The sequence below is a fragment of the Psittacula echo genome (assembly GCF_963264785.1).
Source record: "Psittacula echo genome assembly, chromosome: 2".
NCBI classification, from domain to species: domain Eukaryota; kingdom Metazoa; phylum Chordata; class Aves; order Psittaciformes; family Psittacidae; genus Psittacula; species Psittacula echo.
Window position 1 is genome coordinate 139,008,270 of NC_137737.1, and position 23,999 is coordinate 139,032,268.

At 40.3% G+C, this 23,999-nt stretch overlaps 1 protein-coding gene across 5 annotated transcripts in view; it reads right to left on the reverse strand.

Moving 5' to 3' along the window:
* Positions 1-22,926, reverse strand: part of RNF19A (ring finger protein 19A, RBR E3 ubiquitin protein ligase) — a 62,400-nt gene extending 39,474 nt beyond the window's left edge. For 3 of the 5 annotated variants that reach the window (XM_080611336.1, XM_080611331.1, XM_080611332.1), the window contains exons 1-2: positions 22,783-22,926; positions 19,795-19,929 (exon numbers count right to left, since the gene is read on the reverse strand). The gene's annotated coding sequence lies outside the window, so the exon portion shown is untranslated. Of the gene's footprint in view, positions 1-8,980; positions 9,049-19,794; positions 19,957-22,782 lie in introns of all 5 variants that reach the window. The other 2 variants (XM_080611333.1, XM_080611334.1) reach the window with 2 other exon arrangements.
* Between the last annotated feature and the right edge of the window lie 1,073 nt (positions 22,927-23,999).

The window sequence follows — 23,999 nt, forward strand, 5'->3', positions numbered from 1 at the left end:
GTATTTACGTATACTAGCAAGCCTTAACTCAAATTGAAATGTACTGAGTGCAGCCTTTATAAATAACCGCTGGTCAGGATGACGTTGTTCTGTACAGGGAAGATAACAGCTACATCTAAAAAGATACCACTTTGCTCAGATTCAATTTTTTATATAACTGGAGCAGTTTATATCTGCCCACACTTCCCCGTTAGAGCAGTTACAGCAGCTTCAGCTGCATTTGCGGCTTTCCAACGGAACGGCAAAGAGTTTGTGTCAGACGCGACTAACAAGTTGTTAAAGCCTTCCCTGTCTGAATACAATCCCTCTCCTTTCCATTTAATGTCCTCCAAATGTCCAGTCACATAGTCACCTCTAGAATCACAATCCTAGAGAGAGGATTGTGCTCCTAAGACAGAAGGAGGGCGAGGCAAAGGAGAAGAAATACAAAATAAGTGAAAGACAAGCTATCAGTGAAATCACAAGTGTCTACAACTGGCACACTGCTGCAGCATTATTTGTTCATCAGTTTCACTTCACAATAACAATATGGACTACAGATTACTGAGAAGAGGGAAAGAGGGGTGGGGAAGATGTGACACGAATTGATCTCAAGGCAGTAAGAAAAAAAAAGTACAGGTTTTTAGAAGCTGCCCTTTTTTTCATTAGGTACTCTCTTACACAATTATTTTACACTAGGCTAAGCAACACCTTCGACTCCCTCCTTAAGTCTGGCTTGATGACAAAGATAAAAATTAATTATACAAGTCTGGATCATGCCTGTGTTTCAGCATCTGTGACGACTTTAACTTTCTATCCCAATGACATATTTTCTAATCCTTTTACGTTTGTCTGGAGTACCAAAATACACCAAGAAAACTGAGACAGAGTCTTTTTCAAGCAACCAGGGCAATAAAACTGTTATATTAAGATGATGTTTTTCATGTAGAATCGAGTATTTCCCATTGTGTACTGAACCATATTACATAAAGTCCAATGCAGCCATGCCGTATCCAGCCAGAATTGCATAGCAAGGCTACCATAATCTTATTGCAAGTGCTAATGTGGTTAAAAGAGAGACAATCTTATCCTCCTTCCACCCCCAAAAAAGTCCTTGCCGCAATAAATACATTATCTGCTTCTGACATACAACATTATCAAATACTCTATGGATAACAGAAGCACACAAAGCTACACTAAGAACTGTCTGGACATTTAACACCGTACACTTGAGTGCTCAAAAATTAAGGGTAACAGAATGCAAGCTGTCCATAAAAACTGAATTCAGCATCCCCTGTCCATCCATTTGATTGTGTAGCCGCTGCACTGGAAGACAATGCAAATGCTGTTGTAGTATCAGCACATATAATGGCTGGATGGGACTATGTGATCCTTGTCACCACTTTCAGGGACATCTCTTCCCCTGTCCTCAGAGATGCAACTGCAAGGGTGCTGTGGCAGATTAATTGTGGCCAGTTGCTTCCCACCCATGCAGCTGGCTGTTTACTAGAGGAACAAGTTGCAAGTATAATACCATGCAGGTGAACTTTAGTGAGAGAAGATGGAAGACTACTGTTCTTTGGATGCCACTTAGTGCTCTAGCAGCCTGTTCCAAGTCTTGGGGAGAAGGGCACGAAGCCAGATGGAAATATCTTAAAGGCTTGGTCTGGCTTCTGAACGTCCTGTAGGATCACACAGACATACTGATTTTTCTGGAGCTAGCCACCCATAGAATAGCATCATTTCTCATTTCTCTGTTAAAGGTCACGTACCTTATATATTGTAAACTTTTTTGCTTTACAACAGCATTATACAACACTGAGCTCACAAATACCACACAAGTCCGCAAGACATATTTACCAGACTAACAGCTTCAAAACCATTAACAAATGAATCTTGAGAGCACTCCTGTGAAATCTTCATGGTAATTCTGCAATGGAAGAGCATGCTTTCAAAATGTGCAAAATGGGAAACAGACACGAAGGCTGAAACTGCCACCTGAAATAAGATTAAGATACTGCAGTCTGCCACAGTTGTAAGGCTGTTTTGTCTCATACAGAAATGTATAGGTTCACAACTTATACTGAGCACTGACAGCAGTAGGTACCTACAGATCAACACCTGAACGTCTAAAGATAGGCATAAAGGAAAAACACCAAACTACTCTATTGGGCCTTGCCCAACACCAGATAAACACTCTACAATTAGGGCTACCACAGACACCTCATTCCAGCATTTCCTATCCTAAGTTTATAACCAAACATGCTCCAAAGAATGTGGCTGTTGTCTATAATGACTTAAATATGAACAATATTTTGTTCTGTTGATATGGCATAAGAATTTCTCTTACAAAATTTTATAGAATTTAGTAATGTGCAGACACAAAATGAGAAGACTTAGCTAGCATTAGCTTCTCTTTTAAACTTTTATCCCCATTACAGATTTTATTAATATTGGCCCATAGGTTTCTAAAGAGAAAAACAAACCTAGAAGAATGCCTTCCCTTATACAGACTACAATCTGCTCCAGTGGTATTCAAACTAGAGGTTGTGGAATACATCTCAGTGGAATAATACAAGAAATTGTGAAATAAATCCATGCACCTGCAACAGCAGACACAGGGTGTTAAGAGAGCTATCCAAGGCTAAGCTTCATTTAACCTTCCCACTCCTCCATCCCCAGGAACCAAATCCACATGACATGCTGGCCCTGATGGTGGCCAGTACTTAGCAGGGGTTAAAAATAATTATCTGTGAACAGTCCCTTCTTTCCTTCTATCATTTTCTTTTGCAGATGCTCAAGTTCGAAAGCTACAAAAATACATGTATGGCAGAAGGGGAACAATAATGGGAAATAGGGAAAGCTATCATAAAAAGGGAGATTTGATCTGAAAAAGATTAAAAGCAGCTGTTTCAGTATTTTCAGTCTTCACAGCTGTTCTATCTCAGCATGCAACCTTTTCTTCCTGATCTTCCTCATGGCCTACACTTACCCCTTTTCTTTCTCCCTCCTCTGCTGCCTCCACTCACTCTACTCACTAACCTTTTCCCCTTCCTCCTCTGAACTGAAGGTAGGCATCTTCCATTTTAAGCCTCTTGACCTGGCAGAGGAAGCATAACCCCTTCTCACTTGGGTCTCTAATGACTCGATGCCTGGGAGCTGGGAGACAAAATTTAAGTATCTCACCAGTTGCTGCAATAGCTGAAAAAGCCTAGTTGTATGTGAAATATTCAGGAATTTAGGTGCACACCAACCAGTGTTTAAAGAAAATACTCAAAACCATTTTCTAAAAATTTGCTATTCTTTCCAAGTTTTCCCAAGGAAAGAATAAATATGGAACAAGGCTTCTCTAAGGAGAAAATTAAAAATAAAAAAGGAAAACAGAATAAAAACACAGCCACCTCTGCTCCCAAACACAGACATTATATGTAACTTTCTCAGAACAGTTGCAAGGGATTATATTTTTAAGCAGTAAGAAAACCTTTTCTCTGCATTCTCAGGAACAATATTTGGTAAGGTTTTTGTTTAAATATCCATGTTGAGCCACAAAATATAGATGCTTCAGACCAACTACATTTTGAATTAAATATAATAAAAACCTGGATGCCTGGCTTCATAATGTAAGTATTAAACAATCTTAAACAATCTTATTTATAGAAAATACTGTCAGTTCCAAGCATTGTATACACATACAGCCATACACTCCTAAATAGATGAATTTTTGCTTACTTGATGATAGCAGCCCTACACCTACCCAGAACATTTCCACTACATCACAGAATCATAGAATAGTCAGGGTTGGAAAGGACCTTAAGATCACCTAGTTCCAACACCCCTGCCATGGGCAGGGACACCCCACACTAAACCATGTCACCTAAGGCCTCATCCAACCTGGCCTTGAACACCACCAGGGATGGAGCATTCACAACCTCCCTGGGCAACCCATTCCAGTGCCTCACCACCCTCTCAGTAAAGAATTTCTTCCTTATATCCAATCTAAACTTCCCCTGTTTAAGTCTTAACCCGTTACCCCTTGTCCTGTCACTACAGTCCCTGATGAAGAGTCCCTCCCCAGCATCCCTGTAGGCCCCCTTCAGATACTGGAAGACTGCTATGAGGTCTCCACGCAGCCTTCTCTTCTCCAGGCTGAACAGCCCCAACTTTCTCAGCCTGTCTCCATACGGGAGGTGCCCCAGTCCCCCGATCATCCTCGTGGCCCTCCTCTGGACTTGTTCCAACAGTTCCATGTCCTTTTTATGTTGAGGACACCAGAACTGCACACAATACTCCAAGTGAGGTCTCCCGAGAGCAGAGTAGAGGGGCAGGATCACCTCCTTCGACCTGCTGGTCACGCTCCTCTTGATGCAGCCCAGGATATGGTTGGCTTTCTGGGCTGCGAGCGCACACTGAAGCCGGCTCATGTTCATTTTCTCATCGACCAACACCCCCAAGTCCTTCTCTGCAGGGCTGCTCTGAATCTCTTCTCTGCCCAACCTGTAGCTGTGCCTGGGATTGCTCCGACCCAGGTGTAGGACGTTGCACATGGCACAGTTAAAGTTCATAAGGTTGGCATCAGCCCACCTTACAAGCGTGTCGAGGTCCCTCTGGATGGCATCCCTTCCCTCTGGTGTACCAACCGAACCACACAGCTTGGTGTCATCGGCAAACTTGCTGAGGGCGCACTCAATCCCACTGTCACACTTAGCATATGTGTTTCTTTTCACATACAGGGTCGATTTTAAACACAAAACACAAAGAGAAAGGATGCATTGCTCTTATTTTACAGGTAGGGGGTTGAGGCAGACAGAAAATGTAACTTCCCAAGCTCTCACATAGACAACACACAGAACAGCCTAATGGCAGACAGAATGTGTCTTGTATCACAGTCAGCCTGGGATCGCACGAGCAGTCAGCCTCCTGTGTCTGAGTTACTAAGCATTAAGCCACAACAACTTCACAACTTGCACTCATTTGACTGTACTCTAAAATATACAGCACACCAGTCCAGTCTCATCACCATGGCTATCCTTAAAACCATTTATAGATCCCACCACCATTTGGAGCACAAATAAAGCATACATATCCCCCATAGTCTCTCTCAAATATCCATTGACTATGTCATTAGAAAAAATGTTCCTCCCTTTTTATTCACTGCTCATTTTGGAGTACAATATCCCCCACATGACTGACATCACTGCAGAAAGAGCCCTTAAATTTTCCTTTGCTCAGCAAAATACATGGTCTGTAATGGTAGCCTGGAGATATTTGATGTCATTCAAGAGTACATCTTTCTCATCCTTGAAGGACCCACATATCTAGAAGGAAGACAAATACCTGATAAAAAAAGGGCAAAAACAATCCCAAAGAACTTAGTGACATTTCCAGTACTAACTTCATAAACCAAAACAGAAAAACGTCAGTACTTTTAGATAAAATTTTTTGTAGTTAAACACCTAATAAAACACAAAAGTTCACTATAAAAAGAATCTGAAAGCTTGAAGGTCTTGCCTTTGCTTCTCCAAAGTGAAGCAGCCTTCCCCAGCTGAGAAATAAATACAAGACCAAGCCTGCTCTACCATCACTCAAACTAATTCTGAAATACAAATTCAAAAGGACTTTAAATACTATACTACTGTAATTCCAAATTTAATTTTAAAAAGCCAATTAAGCAATTACTTCATTTGATTATGTTTTGTAGAAGAAACTGTAAACTTTCAACAGTCTCGTAATTCAGAAATTTGTGAATTACAGCATGAACTACAGAATCATATATATACCCTACTGGAAGCGCTTATCTTTTCCCAAGCCTTTGCTAGAAAAGGGATGAGATTTAGCCTTTATGTAAGACAATCTTTTGATACACCTTTAACATAACGCATATCTATATTTTACTCAAACAGCGTAAATTTTACAATTTATTAAAATATTACAATTTTAGTATAGTTCTAGGTATCAGTAACGATAAAAAAAATCACTTATTTCAATAATCACTGACATTTCCAACTATCCACAAAGGTCACTAGAACATAAGAACACAAGTTGCACAAGTACAGGATCCTGTTTCCAGAGCATGCAGGACTCTACAGTACAGATGAAAGGTGAAAGACATCTCCCATTGGGCTTATGCCCTAAACATGAACTCTTAACCTCAGACTGCTTTCAAATCCAAAAAGTTTATCTCCATGTCAGTATGTTCTAGCACTTTCTATATTGCCATCCATATAAATATCAAATTTCAATGCAGTGAATCCCCAAGAAGGTCTATGGCAAGGAGCTCAAAAACCTAATGAAACACAGCTCAAAAATAAAATTACTCCTTTAAAATCAGTACTTATTTACTACTAATATTACTGCATATCTTCTTATTCTCATGAGAAAATTCTAACTTGTCCTCATCCTTCTCATATCTGAACAGAATTGTCACCTAGAGAGATGCGAAACCTTGGAGCAGCAGGGTTAGCCAGGGAAGCAAGTGCATGACCAGAGACTGGCAGAGGGAACTACTGTATTAATTTCTGCATCATTTGCAGCTACACACAGCCACTTGCAATACAGTAGGTTACATATTTTCTAGATTTACAAAATATTGAAGGGTGTTCGTTTCTGATTTGTCAGTGCATTAACAAAAAACCAGGAAATGAATCAGACTGCAGTAATAAACCTTTAGAAGAAACACCATGAAATTTTTTGGTCTTACATAAAATGAATTCTCTTTTAAAGTGACAGGAACTTCGACAAGCTGATCTAAAAAATCAGTTTTAACAGATAGTAACAATGGATTGTTCAGAGAAGAAAAACAAATTTTTTATTATGGGTCTTTTTCTTTATTATGACATACACAGGTTTCTTCCACAGTCTGATGCATCACATTTCCAGCTGGCTGTGGAATAAATGGGACTTAAGTGATCCACATATAAGTGCACTGACTGAGGGAATAGCAGCCAAGATAAGAAAAGACAGGAGGGCTGCCAAACAAACATGAGTGCCAAATTACAGTGAACCCTTCATTTTCCTTCCAGCTTTGCACATGATAGGCTTTATTCTGTACTCCGGGCCTCTGTTTTACAGATATGCTAGTGATACAGCATTTGCATTCCACTGAGACTTCCTTCAATGAACTTTGTTAAGAAATAAGATGACAACAACTGAAATAAACCTCAAGTTCTGAAATCACTTTCTCATTCAAGTGCAAAATCCTGTTATCCTTGAGCACCACTTCAAGACTGTCCCATCTGTTATTTAAGAGTAAAAAATAACTGTAAAAAAATATACAGAAAAGCAAATTTCTCATAAAATGTCTTTTCACAAAAATTAAAATGGCAGTCAAAAGCCAGATTGACTCAGGATGTCATAATAGATTTTAAGATGACTGTATAATTGCATATACAGAGGAACAGAATCAGGCTATAACCACAACGAGGTATCACACCACTTTAATTTCAATTTTGGACTAAAATATTTTTCCCCCATAATCCAAACTAGTATACAAGGGGGAAAAAAGCAGAACTTTATCCTAAGCAGATACGCTTTTTGTGAGGCATTATTAAACTTGTAATAGAATCCCCTTGGAACATGCTGGATGTCTTTCAGCTGACACTGGTATCCGATTCAGTGATTTAATCCCAGGCTGCAAAGCTTTCACCAGCCACCTGCAGGGGTCAGAAATCACTGTGTCTCCCCAACCCAGTGCCTAACTTCTGTCCTCTCCCAATCTGGACTGGGGAAGGAACTTGGATTTGGTTTGGTTTTGCTGTAAAGGCAAAGGGAAATCTGACTTCCTGTCAATCACTGTATCAGCTACATAAAAAAAAAAATAAGAGATACAGCAGGAGCATTCTGATACTCTGCATATTGCTACCAGGTAATGCACAGTCAAACAAGGTACCATACTGTAGCTCAGAGGTGAATTCCCTTCCTTTGTTTCTTTTACAGCACAGGGTGAAGTAACTCCCTGCTATTTGCATATTCCCCTCTGATTACATTTAACACCTAAAATAGGCCACATTTTATCAAAAATTACTGAATTGAAGAAAAATATCTAATATTGTAATAGCAACCTAATTATGCAAAACAATTATTTTTACTCTAAATCTTATTTTTTTTAATCATTATTTTAAATGCCTCAGATGTCTTAATCAGCCATAAACTAGTCTGCAACCACAACTGGCAAGAGAGAAAATTCTTCAAACTGATGCCTTGGATTTCAGATGCTCCAGTAATTCAAAATTCTGCCTTTTAAAAGAGTATTAGTATATAACTTTTGGGGAGGAATATGAGCTCATTCAGAGTTAACTGTTAACGCTTAAGAGTGTTAAATCAAACATATAGCCTTGAAGCTAAAATTTTAGGGCCACCTAAATATACATTATTAATATTTCAGTTTTCTAACAAATGTTTTCTTAAAAAACACCCTTCCAAAAATACCAAATACAGGATGGAAAGCAATGGACTTTATGACAATTTAAGCATACTAACCTACTCTAACCAATACTAAGCTTGTGAAGAAAAGCTTCCTTTGAAAAAAAAAAAAAAAAAAAGTAACTTTATTCTAAGGTAACAAAGTACATTTTTATCTACTGTGACAGGGATTTTTTCCCAATGATTAAAAAACTCTGCTGTTATGACATTTAGTAATATGCCGTAATTAAAAGCAAGAAGTAGTCAGACCAATTACTGAGCTAGGGACAGTATTTGGTATATAAAACACACTCCTTGTATTCATATGTGATTTACAGCTGGTCTGGGTTGTCAAGAATAATAAAATATTACTCATCATGGAGTCAGAAAATGTTTCTCCCATCTACCAAAAAACTGCTGTGAAGTAAAGCTGAACTGATAGAAATCTTAAAAATGATGTTATTTCCAGGAGATGAAAGCACTGTATTACAGAGCGTAGGATTAAAGGAGCACACTTTAATAAAAAGTTTGGGTAACAGGCCAGAACAAAAAAAGGAAAAAAAAAAAAGCATCAAGTTTTTGAAAATGTTAAACATACACTTACAAACACAGTAAGAGCACACACACTCAGCAACTTAAGAGAACGAGGGAAGTGGTCCCTACAGGTCACATCTGCAGAAAAAAAAAAAAATCTAATCAAGACAGAATTTCAGAAGCATTCAATACTGTAATTATAATAAGGATAATGAAAAGAAATGGGTGTTCAACACTTCTGAACACTTGATCTGTGTGTATATATAAGCTTATTTGAAGATCAAATATCTTGCAGGCATTCTAATTAAGCAGCCTTTGCCAGTAAAAACTATTATGTTTTAATTATATTCCTTAAGTAATGTGCTGGTTAAGCAGAGCATGAGAACAGATGCTATCTAGTCTATTTTTGGGATACTCTAGGTAAGGAGTCACTGAAGAGACACTGCCCTGCAGCCTCACTGCAGAAAAAATTATCTGTATTGCCTCTTCTCATCCGGGGAGCTCATCTCCAAGGAGAACTTTTCTTTTTGCATCACTGTAATAAAGATAGGCAACAGATGAGAATAAATGCAGTAAATATTTTCCAACACTAATTCACAGAAGCATTTTGGTTGGAAAAGACCCTCAAGATTATTTAGTCCAACCACTATAGAAGCACAGAATCAACCAGGTTGGAAAAGCTGCACATCAAATCCTGTGTTCAGTTCTGGGCCCATCACTACAAGAGGGACATGGAGGTGCTGGAGCAGGTCCAGAGAAAGGCAACAGACCTAGTGAAGGGTCTGGAGCACAAGTGTGATGAGGAATGACTGAGGGAACTGGGGCGTTTAGTCTGGAGAAGGGAAGGCTCAGGGAGGACCTTACCGCTCTCTACAACTACCTGAAAGGTAGTTTTCTTCACAAAGAGGGTGGTCAGGCATTGGAACAGGCTGCCCAGGGCAGTGGTGGAGTCACCGCTCCTGGAAGTGTTCATAAACTGCGTAGACGAGGCCCTCAGTGACATGGTTTAATGGTAGCCTTGGCTGTGCTGGCGAACAGTTGGACTTGATCTTAAAGGTTAACCTAACACTACCAAGCCATATCTTCCATGTAACCTAATTCAAGGTGTCTTATACTAATAATTCTTTTCTTACAAAAGACCCAAGATGAAAATCCCTTTAGATTTATACACATTAATGAAACATGTAACAAGGTAAGTTGCATTTGGGTTTTATTCATTTAAGAAAGGAAAGTGAAGTTATTTCACTTTTGAAGGAAGTTCTTTGAAGTCAGGAGCTTTGCTGTTTATTTGAAACCCTTTACTTCCTCCTACAGTTCCAAAGAAAACAGTTACACAAATACATTAGAGGAAGCAGGTGTGTAATTTCATTGAAAAGCTATTTAAGTTTCTTAAAAAAGAAACTTCATGTCAGCACAGGAGATCCTTCAAACATTTCTTTATGTTACCTGCTAGAACATACGCTTTAATATTTATCTTACTACTTTACAAAAGGAAAGCAACACCACAGTTATTCCACAGTACTAGCAAGCATTCTGCTGTATGGCCCTAAGCACAAAATTAAACAACAGTACCAGGAAAACACCAATGTCACTTCAAGTTGTAAATACATGGAGAAAATCCTGAACATCACTACAATTAAACAGTAAAATACCTAGGGACATGACAGTTATAAACAAAATGCAAAACCTTTAAGCTTGACTGCAGAATTCCGTAAGACACTACACTTTTTTCCAGATGCCCTCAGTTTTAGTTCAAACTTACTTATTGTATAAACCAGTTAGCACTTAAGTTTCAGTAACACTTGGAGTTAAAACTAATTAAGATATATATAACTTTAAGAAGCTTACTTTAGTGGGAAAAATACATTTAACAATTATATTAATGTGCAGGTAGGCAACTTGCAGAGGTTTAATATTTTAATATAACTTCCTCCAACAATGCACACAGCAACTTGATGTGGACAGAAACATGGCAGACAAGTCCTACAGGAATGCAGATAGATAAGAAGTTGTTTTCTTGCATTTTAAAATGTTGAATACTGAAGGGAATGAGTCTTCTCCAATGCTCAGAGCAAGATGCTCTGGTATACAGGGACCGTACGTTCAGGAAGCTTCACTACATAGTTTGAGTCTTACAAATGAAGCCCTAGTTAACTAGCCGAAAGGGTTTAAATTAGTACAGGTAGTTGCCCATGCTGTCTCAGTTGTAGGTTAACCTACCCTGCAACAGAAATTGAGAACAGGGACACCTTGCACTTTTCTGATGTTCAGTTTAAAGTACCTATAAAATAGGTTTAAGCCATATCTCCATATCTGAATGGAAGCAGGGGCCATTCATTTCATTATAGATGGCTGTAGGTTAGTAAATTCCAAGACATTAATAAATAGGAAGTGACAACAGGTTTAACATTTTAAACCACTGTGGCTATTTGTGAAATTAACAACCTCTTTCCGATAGCAGCTAAGCTTCTAAAGTAGCTTCTTACACTACTCCGTGGGACTAACTCTCAAAAGGCAATCATTTACCAGAACTTATTCTACAGGCCAGATACGAGCAGCATAAAAGAGTGCAGCATGCCTACAAAAAGCACCAGCAGGCTTAAAGCAAGGATGGATATAGCACTTCACAGTTAAACAGCAGATGTTATGGGGGAGGAGAATATAAGCAGACAGTCAGATTAAGTCAAATTGGAAAATATAACCATGCTATTGAAAACAAAAGCTAAAGTAATAAGAAGTTAAATTCACTGTGACTCACCTAATTTTTACAGTTAAGTAATTCATTTATTTCAAAAGACAATCATTTCTTGTTAAAAGAAAGGCTAGCAACTCTTATCATTATGATTGAGTGACGCTTCCAACTATTTCCAAAGCTGCTCAGAATCTTTTCAAGCAAACTGGGCTGAAAGTTGTGTACTATGATCTTCTTCAGCATTCTCATTTCAACCAAACTACTTAAGCCAGTAACAAATAAAACCCCACACATCTTAAACACAACATTTTAGTAAAGAAAATCTTACAAAAGACATAAACTTTCATTATTTCCTTTGAAAAGGTTTAGCACAAGCACACTTCAAAGCTGGAATTTGAATTCTGGCCTGTGTATCTAGGATGTACATTTTATCAGCCTTCCAGCAATGCAAATATAGTGAATATTGCAAGTTTCAGGGAACGGGAGAGGAAGATATATGGTTTTCAGCAAAAAGCATATATTCTAATCTGCTAAAATCTCTCCCAAACTTGATCCAGCCTGGAAAAAAACAGACTCTCCCTTTCACTTCCAGGCATACAATATACTGGGTCAAAATACCAGAAAATAAAGCTAAGAAGCTGATTTATCCTTTCTAAGATCCCACTACAAAGTAGCAGCAATGTAGAAAATAATCTAATGGCAGGAGGAGGCCCAAGATTCAAGTCATGGAGAGAGGAGGGGCTGGGGGGGAAATAAGCAAATAAAACAAAAATGGATATAGTCCAAACTTGCTTAGACACAATCCTGAGCTACCTGACCAGGAATAGCCCTGCTTTGAGCAAGGGCTGTGCTCCAAAAGCCTCTTTCAACCCAAACCATGCTGCAATTCTAACAACAGTGGAAGTGGTGGCTGCCAGAAGGGCAACTGAAGTCTGCACCAGAACAGGAACAGGATGGCTGAACTCCACCAGTGCTAGAAAGAATTTAAATTAAAAAAAAACAAAAACAAAAACAAAAACAAACAAAAAAACCAAACACCACACACACACACACAAAAAAAAAAACCAAGCACCCAAACACAGACCACAGAGTGAGGAGAGGGACAGGAACTGTTCAAGGGAAGTAACCTGGGAACTCTAGCACAGGTAAAAAACACAACATATCTCATAAAAAAAAAAAAACAATGAGGCAGGAGAACTGACTATCTGATCACACACTAGAAGAAAATGAGCTATCAATTACAGAGGAAAGGTAAGAGAGACCCTAAAAGAGTAACTGAACTGGAAACAGGGAGCATCTTCAAATGACAAGAAAGACAGAGACATCAGATTAGGCACTGAAAAGGATATGAGTTTAGGTTGGCTGAGATATCTTCCTAACAAAAATCCTAACTGACTACACACAAATAGGATTTGGATAAAACACTATGAAGTATGTAGAAAGCAAAAGGTATGCTGTTAGTAACAAATAAAAAAAAGCAGCCAAAGCAGCTTGTACTGTCAAGGCATGGCTTCCTCTAGTGCTCATCCTTCACAGTCCAAAGACATCCATAAAACCCTCTGCATAAGCACATGGATCATACTGTCTAGGGTTGATCCCTACAAAGCATGAAAGAGTATTATTAGATACCACTAGCTCAAATAGCAGCAGTCTGCCTAGTAAGTAGCTTCTAAACCTGCTGATATGATTGCAATTATTATTTTTAACAGCTAGGAAACAGCACACAAACTACATTAGAAGTAACCTCAAAGTAAACAGAATTGAGCCCTGGAGTGTGGAAATGAGTGCTGAAGTACATGATGACAGTGTAACTGTATGGCTCTTACCCCTTTCACCCCACAGAATCTTTGCCAGGTTCACATTTAATCAGGTCACTACTCAGTATTTTATTTGTTCTTAACCATCATGCCCCCTATCTAATAAAAAACCAAAAACACAAAAACCAAAAAACCCAACATATATATATATATGTGTGTATATATAAACAAACCTGCATATAAATGGGCCACTGCAGAGCACGGATATGTTAGATTAATACTGCCGAAATAGTCAAATAGCATATTCATCACACTGAAGTAGCATGGGTATTATTCCTATTAACAGACACAATATTAAAGCGCATGATTAAGAATGAATTTATTTACCAAGCTCAGGTGCCTGATCCAAGATACCCAAGAACTTAAATTTTTTAGGCTATGCTACACAGCAAATTATGTGTTCAAAGACACCTTCGGTATCAATTCTGTACACACACACACCACCCCAACCAAACCAGTAACTACCACAATACATAGCCAGGATTCAGATAGCTCCATCAGGCATGAAGAAAATCTTTCAAGTTTTCTGCTTTATTTTCATTGTATCTCCAAGCTTATTCAAAGGAAACAACTGCCCTAGAGACTAGGTTTATTGCTGCCCAACCTAGATGGACTCATCAGCGGACAGGGGAAATGTATTCTAAAGAATGCTTCTGCAAAGAAGAAGAAGAAACCAGAAAGCCACAGCTGTGTAATTGAGGACTACAACTTATTAAAAGCAGGCACAAAAAGCAAGCAAACTACGGTTGCTTCTTTGGCCTTAATTCTGGCATTTCTTAACATTTGAGAATTTGACCTGAAACCTTAAAATGACAATAAACTGTACGCAATGGCAGAATCAGTTTCACTTTGACATGTACAATCCTTCACATTACAAAAACAGGGCAAATAAGTCATCTAATCACTACTGAAGCCATGCCTACCTGTTTCTAGTATTTCTAGTGCATCCATCATCATGTTTTCTGAGAAACAAAGTTGAACTACCAGCATCCTAAGGCATCTTCCTTGTCGTTACACTAGAAAAAGTTCTTGCATGCCACACACCATTAAAACCTGAGCCACTCTTCACCTTCAAAATGCAGTTTTGCAGAATGCCTATTACAGAAGTTAAAATTACTGCACGTATGCACACAGACAATATTTACTCAAAGCCATACTCTAGTCAACTCCTTTGATGACTTGACAATTACATGATAATGAAGGTATATCTAATCTCCCTTTTTGAAGGAAATCAAATCAAACCAAGGTTTTATTTTCCTCACCAAATAATCCAAAGCCAGCCATATTCTGTTACTAGTCTGCAGTAATACTGTACAAACGAAGCACACATTTCAGACAGCTGAACTTTAAAGGTGAATAGTTTTAACTTCAGAAGGACTACATTTTACAGAGAGCTTCAGTACCTACATTGCTTTTTTACAGATGAAAGCACTGATCTACCGAAGCTTTCCATAAAGTGTTGTATTTTTGCTCATTGTATGGCCAACTGGAAGCTCCCTCCTTTCAGAGTTCTAATTTGTTCTTGCACTGAATGACTTTCAGCACATAAAACTGTTCTGCATACTCTGAAGAGGTACATTTCATGTGTGTCAGGAGGTACACCAACCATATCAAAATATGTAATTTTTTTTTTTAAACTTTCAGCCAGAGATGAACAAAGACAAATTTACAGAAGGTTTAGAAAAAAAATCTGTTCCACAAATGCAGCATACTGTGGCTCTACATTTATTGTGCATATGCCATTTTCCATGTAATGGCTTTGAAAGCTATACAGTGCAAATATCCCCACAGCTTGCAGGAGATAATCCAGGTTGAAACTGACTTAGAAATTATTTGTTACCCTTAAAACAGAAAGGTAATATAGCATGAACTTTGAGATGAGGATATGATTATATAGCCCTTAAAAAAATAGGGCAGTACTTCACACATCAAACAACAGAGGGGAAAAAAAACCAAAACAGAATCAAAAAAAAAAAAAAAAAACCACACCAACAAAAAACCCACCCAAACAATGAAAACAAAACCATGTCACTGTCTTCATACTTTACTGAAACAACACTTCTTGGCCTAGATCCAGCCACAATATTATGTTGATTAGGGCAGGGTGTAGGAGGTGGAAAGAAACCATTTTCACTGCTTACAGTTTCAGAGAAAAAGCTGGGCAGGACTGAACAGGATGCTTCTTTTTCTTAACCCATTCCCCAGTAAACACCACCTCCTTGCAAAGCTTCAATTCAACAGCGAAAGATAAGGTATAGTATGTGCCAGATATACCTTATCTACTAACTAAATTAACACTGAAAACAGGAGAGCTTGTACCACCTTTTTCAGACAGGCTGGCAGCATGTAATCCTAATAATCAGGATCTTTCTCTTTGTTTATCCTTGTTCTCTTTTCATTAGTTAGTTACTCCATTACCTAATTCATCTTGGAATCATTTTTAATTGTTAATAATGGAAAGACTGAGGACTCCTGTGTTGAGCTTACAGGGCCCTCTTCTATTCTTACCCTGGCTGAGTTTCTGTCTGGTGTCAGGTCACAGAAGGCAAAGTCTACTTTTCTGCAGCTACACACCCCCACCAAAGATAAAGTCTGAACAAAAGCAAACTGCCACATAAAGGGGTAAAAAAATAAAAAGCAACAGCAAATAGGAACAGGAAGCAGAAGAAATGAAGAAAAAAGTAACTAGTTAGGTAGGAACTTAAAGATGAAAATACTTTTGGTCACTAGTTAAAAAATTCCTCAGTCTAAATGGAGATGGCTTAAAACCATGATATTGTAAAATTAAGAAAAACAATGAGCACAATAGCTCTTTGCAGGTTCTTTCTTTATGTTGTCCCGAAGATAAACTTATACTGACTGCAGAATCTTACACTTCAGGAAAGCAGCAGCCTGGCTTCATAGACTATAAGCACTAAAGATCCCTTTGCTTAAAAAGGACCTAGAAGTTTGATACCTCCGTCTCTGACCCTCAGTAAAAGGGCTTCTGCTCTCCCAAGATGTATTTTTAGCTGTGTCATATAATGGAAAGCTTGACTCCTTTTTTTGAAAATGCAAAGTCAATCAAAAAGAAGTATCAGATACAGCTTCACAGTACAATGAAACTGAGAAGGTAACTGCTCTTCTCAGGAAACTGAAGCAAGGTTTTTAATTAAAAATAAAAAAAAAAAAAAAAAGTAATTTTAAAGGCTTTATTCTGTCTATATTTGACTTAAGACAAAGGAACACAAAGTCAGAACACCTCCATCAGGACACACAGTGGAGAAATCTTTGATAAGAGTTATTTTTCCAGTACACATTCTAAAAATAAAGTCTTAACCTTGAATACGCTTCATCTGACAATCACATTTCTTTGCATTGATCAACATAGTATATTGCTTATTATGAAAATATGAAAGGTAAACCGAAAGTAAGATAGTTCCCTGTGGCTGACCTGAAAAAAAGTTCCTCAGCAAGCTCCACCTTTACTAGTTGGGTGGTCTCACTTACAGCCACTATTTATTGCCATCCAACTGTTCTTCCACTATCAGATGTTTGAGGGACAACTGGATGCTCACTACAGGAAACACTTTGATACGAAGGAGAAAAGCCAAAACAGTATGCAGCAGCAACCACTGTCAGCTTCTTCATTTATATACAGTTCCCTTACAGGTGTTAATACTTACAAAAACATATACTGTCAAGGTACAATTAGAGCTTAATACAAGGAAGAGCTGCAGCACCAAATATAGACTGAGCATATGGCCTCCAATTTTCAGGGCATAAAAAGCCCAAAGCATTCATGAACTATTTAATTCACAGAATAAAAACCTTTTATTTCCTAAAAAAGGTATAAATGTTTATTCTGCAGATTGATACTGTACTAGGTCTGCCAGAACATCCCTCCCCTTGTCCAGTTTCACTGAAACATACTGCAAGTTCTGTGCACCATGTACTTTCTGCAAAGGAAATATGACGCATGTAGGCATAGCACCATCGGTAGTCTCTTCCTCTGGAATGCAATCATTATGGTGCCAAGACAGACTCTTATTTGTCTAAAAGCAGACAGTTAAGTAGGCTATTTTATATAAATATTTAAAAACAAAACCAAGGTGCAGCAACACTACTGCTGTGATGTCATATCGAAAATGCTAGCCAGGCAGTGCTGCAAAATCTTCATGCCTCAACTACAACCTTCAGCCTCACCTGAACCTCTGCTATTCAGCAGATCTCTCAAGGTGCAGGACCACTTCACACTCCCTACAAACCATTTCTTGAAACTATAGATGGTGTAAATTTGTCTCACCGGAAGTCTAACACAGGGCACTAAACAGTACAGCTGGAACTGTCTTACAGATTAAGTATTTTCAGATAAAAATAGAACTTAACTCTGTGGCTTGCAGAGTCTGGTTTTATGTGAAAAACCTGACCACTAACTGGGGAATTTAAAAGTGATACTGTGATTTATTAAGGATATGCAGCATCAGTGAAACACAACGAGAACAAAGCAACATGATTCTTACTGTAGACAGTTTCTCCAGTTAGTTCTTTTGCTGAAGCAGTTCTTCATTCACTAAATGGAACAACTGAAGGGGACAGCCAGGGGCTCCAATTTAGAATATGAGCTCTAATCTGCCTTATGGGAGTAGCTAAAGAACCTATGGAAAAACATTTAACGGTAATTTGTCTCAACTATAAATGGAAACAGAACTGACACAGTCCCACAATGACAGTTTGGGCTGAACAATAACAGGATACTTGCATCAACAAGAGTTGTGTTCTACTTAGGAAGCAAAAACAAGCGACTATACCAAACTGAATTGGTACACACATTTATTTCTGCAAGATGCCCTTCAAATGTCTTGCTGAAGATATCATTAGGGGATATGCTGGCCTCTAAAGAGAGGAAGTTTTAATGCTTGAGGAAACACCTGTGTATATGTAACTTTTATTTAAGCTCATTTCATTAGGTCTCTTTGCTAAGCTGCTTTAGGTTAATGCAACCCTTATATCAACTTTCTAGGTTGGTGCAATATGAAGTGAACCTGATGGAAACTTGCCCTTTAGGAAAAAAAAGAAAAAGCTACAGCTGATCTTGTCTTGTAAATGGCAATTACAGCTGCAGTGTTCTGACTACCTGTCCAACAAGATGCTAGTAAGTCACCCAGCAGGTAACTGACTTCAATCCACACAGTTCAAGAGTGGAAAAGCCCAGAGCAAACTTCCCACTGGAAAAAAAAAAAAAAAAAAAAGTAACCTAAAATGGGAGTACTCCTTCTTATTTCATGGATAAACGTATAGGTAGGGTTAATTATGCCACAACTTCCATGAAAGTGAAGCAAACCACAGTCAAGACCCTCCTAACCTACCTTAATGAGGAAAGATCTAAGGGTGACATCATAAATGACATCTCTCGACTTTTTTTTCCTTCTCTGAATTCTACTTTGAAGAACTCAAAGACTATCCAAAGCTGGTATAAGCCACATTTACAATAGGAAGAAAACTTCTAGTACAGCCCTGTAATATTCTAGTCCCACATAAAATTTACAGCTCTTTTTAGATAGCCATTGCTTTATTTTGGATCCTTGAGTACCTGCATTAAAGAAAAAAGAAGCAACTCACCACACCAGAGAAGGACCAGCAATCAAAACCAAGATAAAGCATAGTTCTGCAGTGCTTGAAAAGTGCCAGAAATGTACATGAAACAAGCAGAGATCACTGAAGACTAAGCTGCCTTATGACTCAGAGGAGCAAAGGCTCTTCACACACTCTTCTCATCAATTAAAGAATAAACTTATAACAAAATCTGAGATAATGAGGTGAACATTAGTTAACATAAGTTTGGAAAAAAATCCATCAATCCATAAGTATCAGCAATAGACCAAATACCTACTTACACAGTAACTTATCACAAAGCACTAAGAAATAGAATTAAAAAATGAGTGCCTGAAGAAATCTTTTGAACTAACTTTCATAGGGAAGACTGAAATTCTACTCTAAATTCTACTCTTTAGTTCAAACTCACAGTTGTTTATCTGAATTTTTATTTATTTCTGAGTTGAAGCAGATCACACAATGTCTGAAAACTAATCTATATACAACACAAAAAGGTTTTGATTTTTCCTTAAATATTTCATTGAAGATTTAAAAGACAAACTACCAGAAATGAACTATCAACTAAATCACAGATAAAACTTCCACTTCAGAAACTCAGAAATAAAAGGAAGTCTCCTCTTGTGAAAAAAATAGGAACATTCAAGGAAAAAAAAATAAAAAATAACATTTTTGAGGTATTAATACACCCTCTTCCACATTCTTCCTATGGAGTAGGGGGGATCATATACTGCAACAATACTTACAGCAACCAGTTCTCCAAAGATGAATGTAACTTCTTACCTTCTTGGTGGAAGTCTACCTCCAGGTGCTTTTAGCAATGTGAGATCCAACACAATTCTCAGTATCTTGAAGCTAGATTCCTTCAGCTACACATCTTCCATCAGTTAACACAGAAGGGACAATGGAAACTTAGAGCTAAGACAAATGTAAAAAGAGAAACATCTTAAATCAACTTTATGGATAAGCCAGTGTTAGAATATTTTTACTAGTCCTTCAAAGAATCTTTTCTCATCTTAAGAAAGAATCAGACTGACTCACAACTCAGCTGGAAGTCAGAAATCACTTTAAGAAGAGTAGAGCCTAAACATGTATCCATCAACTCAGTTAAGTCAGGTGGTATAATTTATTCTACTAGGCTGGTATGTGGTATTTACATACAATTCAAAAAACAAACCACAACACTAACTATGATGTCTGACTATGGGCCAGAATAAACTGACCCCACAGTGAATATAGATTTTTGAATGCTGAAATACAACTTTCTTAGCACCTCCAAACTGGGATTCAGAAGTCCAGTGAAAAAATTTAGGCATCCTACTTTGTTTCCCTGGAAGGGGGGGTGGGGGAAATCTTTGTGAGAAATACTGTAGCATGACTAAATAAGGATCAAAAAAGCCCAAGCAAACAGGAAAAAACAAAACCTGGACTGGTTAGGAAGAATCCCCTGCCCACTGAACAAAATCAGTCTGAAGTTTTTGTCAGGGAGAGTAGCACCTAAATGCTGGTAACTAATAATAGGAAAAAAAAAAAAAAAAAAAAAGGTATATTTAAGGGCTTGTGTTCTTTCACACATTGATAATGTTCACATAAACCGAGTTTTCCTAACGCATATATTAATGCTGGCTGTGAATCCCATAGCTGAGGTAGTGTTAATGATTCATTTACTAATGGAGAGACCAGGATTTGTACACACTACAAAGGTAAACAAATACATCTGTCAAGTGTCTTCCTCCTGAGGCTCAGCAAGCATAATTAATCAAAATCTGATGATTGCTCTATGTAAGAAATGCCATTTGTCTGACAGATTTAAAGAGAAGGTGGAGAAAAGAAAACCACACATACACCTTTCAACTCCCTCTTTTAGAAACAATGATTTGATGCCCTCAAACTTAAAACCAGCTGATAACAGCTAGAATTCAGCACTTTACTGCATAAAACAGTTGAAACTCTGGCACACTTCAAGAAATATGCATACAGTTACACGTGTGGAAGCCTTTTACTGGACTCACTTTTAAGAGTTGTATTATTGCCATTATGCAAAAGTAAAGCTTTCATTTTCGTTTTCTGACCCAAACAGGCCTCATTCACGTGCAATTAAAATAAGTGCTCTCTCAAAGCTTAAACAGCAAGCATTTAAACGTTTACAGATAATAACGGCAAGATTTTGGAAACTTAAGTAATGTTACACTGCCATCATTTCTAAGCATGCAAGTGAATTCTATTAGGTAGGCAATTCAGAATTTATACTTCAGTTTAACCTTGGTATTAAAGTGAAAACCTTCTTTTCCAATTAACCTGGTAAATAACATTTCATCAGATACTGAAATGTGGTTCTTTGGCTGGGGGAAAAAAAAAAAAAAAAACAAACACAAAAATATACACACACACGCAAAAAAACCCACCAACACTTTGAAGGAAAAAAATATTTTTAAAAATTATCAGTAGTTTTGTCTACAGTGCGAGACACATCTCCCAAACTGCCCTTTGCTTTTTATAAATAACGCTGTCCTTGATGGCAATTGAGATAAAACACTAATCAGTACTAGTGCCAACTACGGTATTTTAACAGAAACAAGATTTGTTGTGCTCCTCACAGGGAAACACAGGCACATTTCCAGTAAGCAACCACAAGGGCATGAAGGCTTCAAATTTTGATTTCTGTGCTCAGCAATAACTGCATTCTACTGCTGTCCCTTTGGCACATCCCCATAACTCTGCTCCACTACTATCCCTTTGGTAAAGCCCCATTTCCTTCTGTCAGGGAGCACTGGAGCAGAAGGGGAGAGGCAGAAGGACACCTCCCTTTTGCCAGCCATCACCTCCTCAGCTCACGTACACACACGCTGGATTTCAAACTGTTACCCTTTTTTCCCTATCACTCCAAGATGCGCCTGCAATAGTACACTGCTAGGTGAAAAACTCCCAGCTCCGCAGAAGGACCTGGGCAAGGAAAACACTCGGCAAGACGCTGGCTACCGCAACTGCTTGTGTCCCCAGCGCCTTTGCAGCCGAGATGCAACACCCGCAGCCACTCGAAACGCCTCCACTCCCCCGATTCACTAGACCCGAGATGGACTGCAGAGCAGAGAGATATAAACTAGAAACTCTCGGAGGCGAGCGTGCGAACCCTGACCCGTTCTGCGCCGAAGGCTCGGGAGTGGCGAGCACTGCTCTCCCCATGCCCTGCAAGTTCAAGTGCGAGACTTCCCAGGGCCGCTGCCGGGCGGCAGGAGCGAGGCGCCCGCCGAAGGGCCCCCCGCGGCGCCGTGGCCCACCCGGGCGGGAAACAGCTCCCCCCCACAAACCCCCACCCGCCGCGCCGAGGCCAAACAAAACCCACCCGGCAGCTCCTCCACTTCGCCAGCCCCCCGGGCCGGCCATGCCCCCTCCTCTGCCACGGCTCGGGGTGGGACGGCCCCCTCGCTCCGTCCGGGGGGAGCCGAGGGGAGACAATGGGCGCGATGACTTCACCCGCCAGCAATGTGAGGAGCAGCGGCGGACGCCGGCGGCTTCCCCCCAGGCCTCGGGACACCCCCAGGCCGCGGCTCCCCCGGACGCGGCGGAGACCCACCCGCGCCCTCTCCCACCCGAGCTCGGGCCCCCGCCCAGAGGCGGCTCCGGCTCAACGGCTCCGCTCCACCCCTCACCCTCCGCCACGCTCAGGGCGGCGGCTGCCGGCCGCCGGCTGAGGCCCGAGGCGGGGGACGCCTCGCGCTACTGCCGGGCCCCTCCGCACCCGCTGCCCCGCCGCGGGCTAACCCCCGGTACCTGCGAGTCCGCGGGAGGAAGCGTCACCTCTCCGCCCGCCCGGGCCCAGCCCCCCGCAGGAAGCGCCTCTATGTGTGTGTGTGTGTGTATGTGTATGTGAGGAGCGGAGGGGGCGGTGCTGCGCGGGCGGGGCGGGACAGAGGCGGTGCTGCCCGCCGAGGGGAGGTGGCACCCGGGTGGTTGGTTTCCGCGACGCGCTGAGCTCATGCGCACGGTGGTACCGCCCCCTCGCCCTCTCCCGGCGGCCGTTGAGGGCGGGGCACTCTGCTCGTGGCGCTGGGGGTCGGCGGTCCGTGCTCCTGTCTCTGCTCCCCGCCGCGCTTGATCTTGGTGTGGCACTGACCGGCGCGTGCGGTGTCCACTCCCCGGTGTCGCTCAAGTCACTGGGCCGGTGAGTGCGGACTCCGCAGCGCTGCCAACAGAAGCGGCAACGCAAAGTAATTATTTACTGTTCCGTGGGCTCCGTTCCGGTTAAAATGTGAAGGTGCACTGAGAGGAGTGACCTGTCGAGGCGTGTCAATAAGTTATGAGGCTGATTCACTCGCCGAAACGGCAACGCTCTTATTCCGTGCTGTAAAATACAGGCGGATCTTCTTTTTCACCCCCCTTTTTGACATTTGGAATAGATTTTGCCCAGCAGCCCCCAACTTCCCTGCCGTGGCATGTCCCTGCGGTCCGTGTTGAGCTGCAGGCAGACCCGGGTGCCCCGGGCCACGGCCCCCCGCTGCTGTCCCGGTCTGCTCCGGGCGGGGCTGTGTAGCTCCCCCGTCCCTACCGCTCGATTTTACGTCTGTTTTCAATACCGACCTTCACACGGCCTTCCACGGGATCCCCTGTTTTAGCTGCTGCCCCCTCCCACAGTCTGTCTGCTCCTGACCTCTGCTTCTGGGTGAGCCCCGAACCCCTGTTCCCTGTCCTCTGGTACATTGTAAGAACTAGTTGCACACAAAAATACCACGTTGGTTTAAAATAGTGTGGGTTGTTTGTTTTTTTTCTTCTCTAGTTAATCATTCATACTGTCTCATGTCATCTCTGAATTCTCTGGAACTGGAGTTTATCCTGTGGTGCTTCCGTTAAGCTGGTGTGAAACCTGAAAGCTCACTCTGGAAAAAGTTATTGATTACTCAGCCTACATTTGCCAAGTGCAAATATTGTAAAATGAATAAAATGTACCGTGCTTTTCCTGTGCGATTTGTGGTGTACAGTCTGTTAAAAGG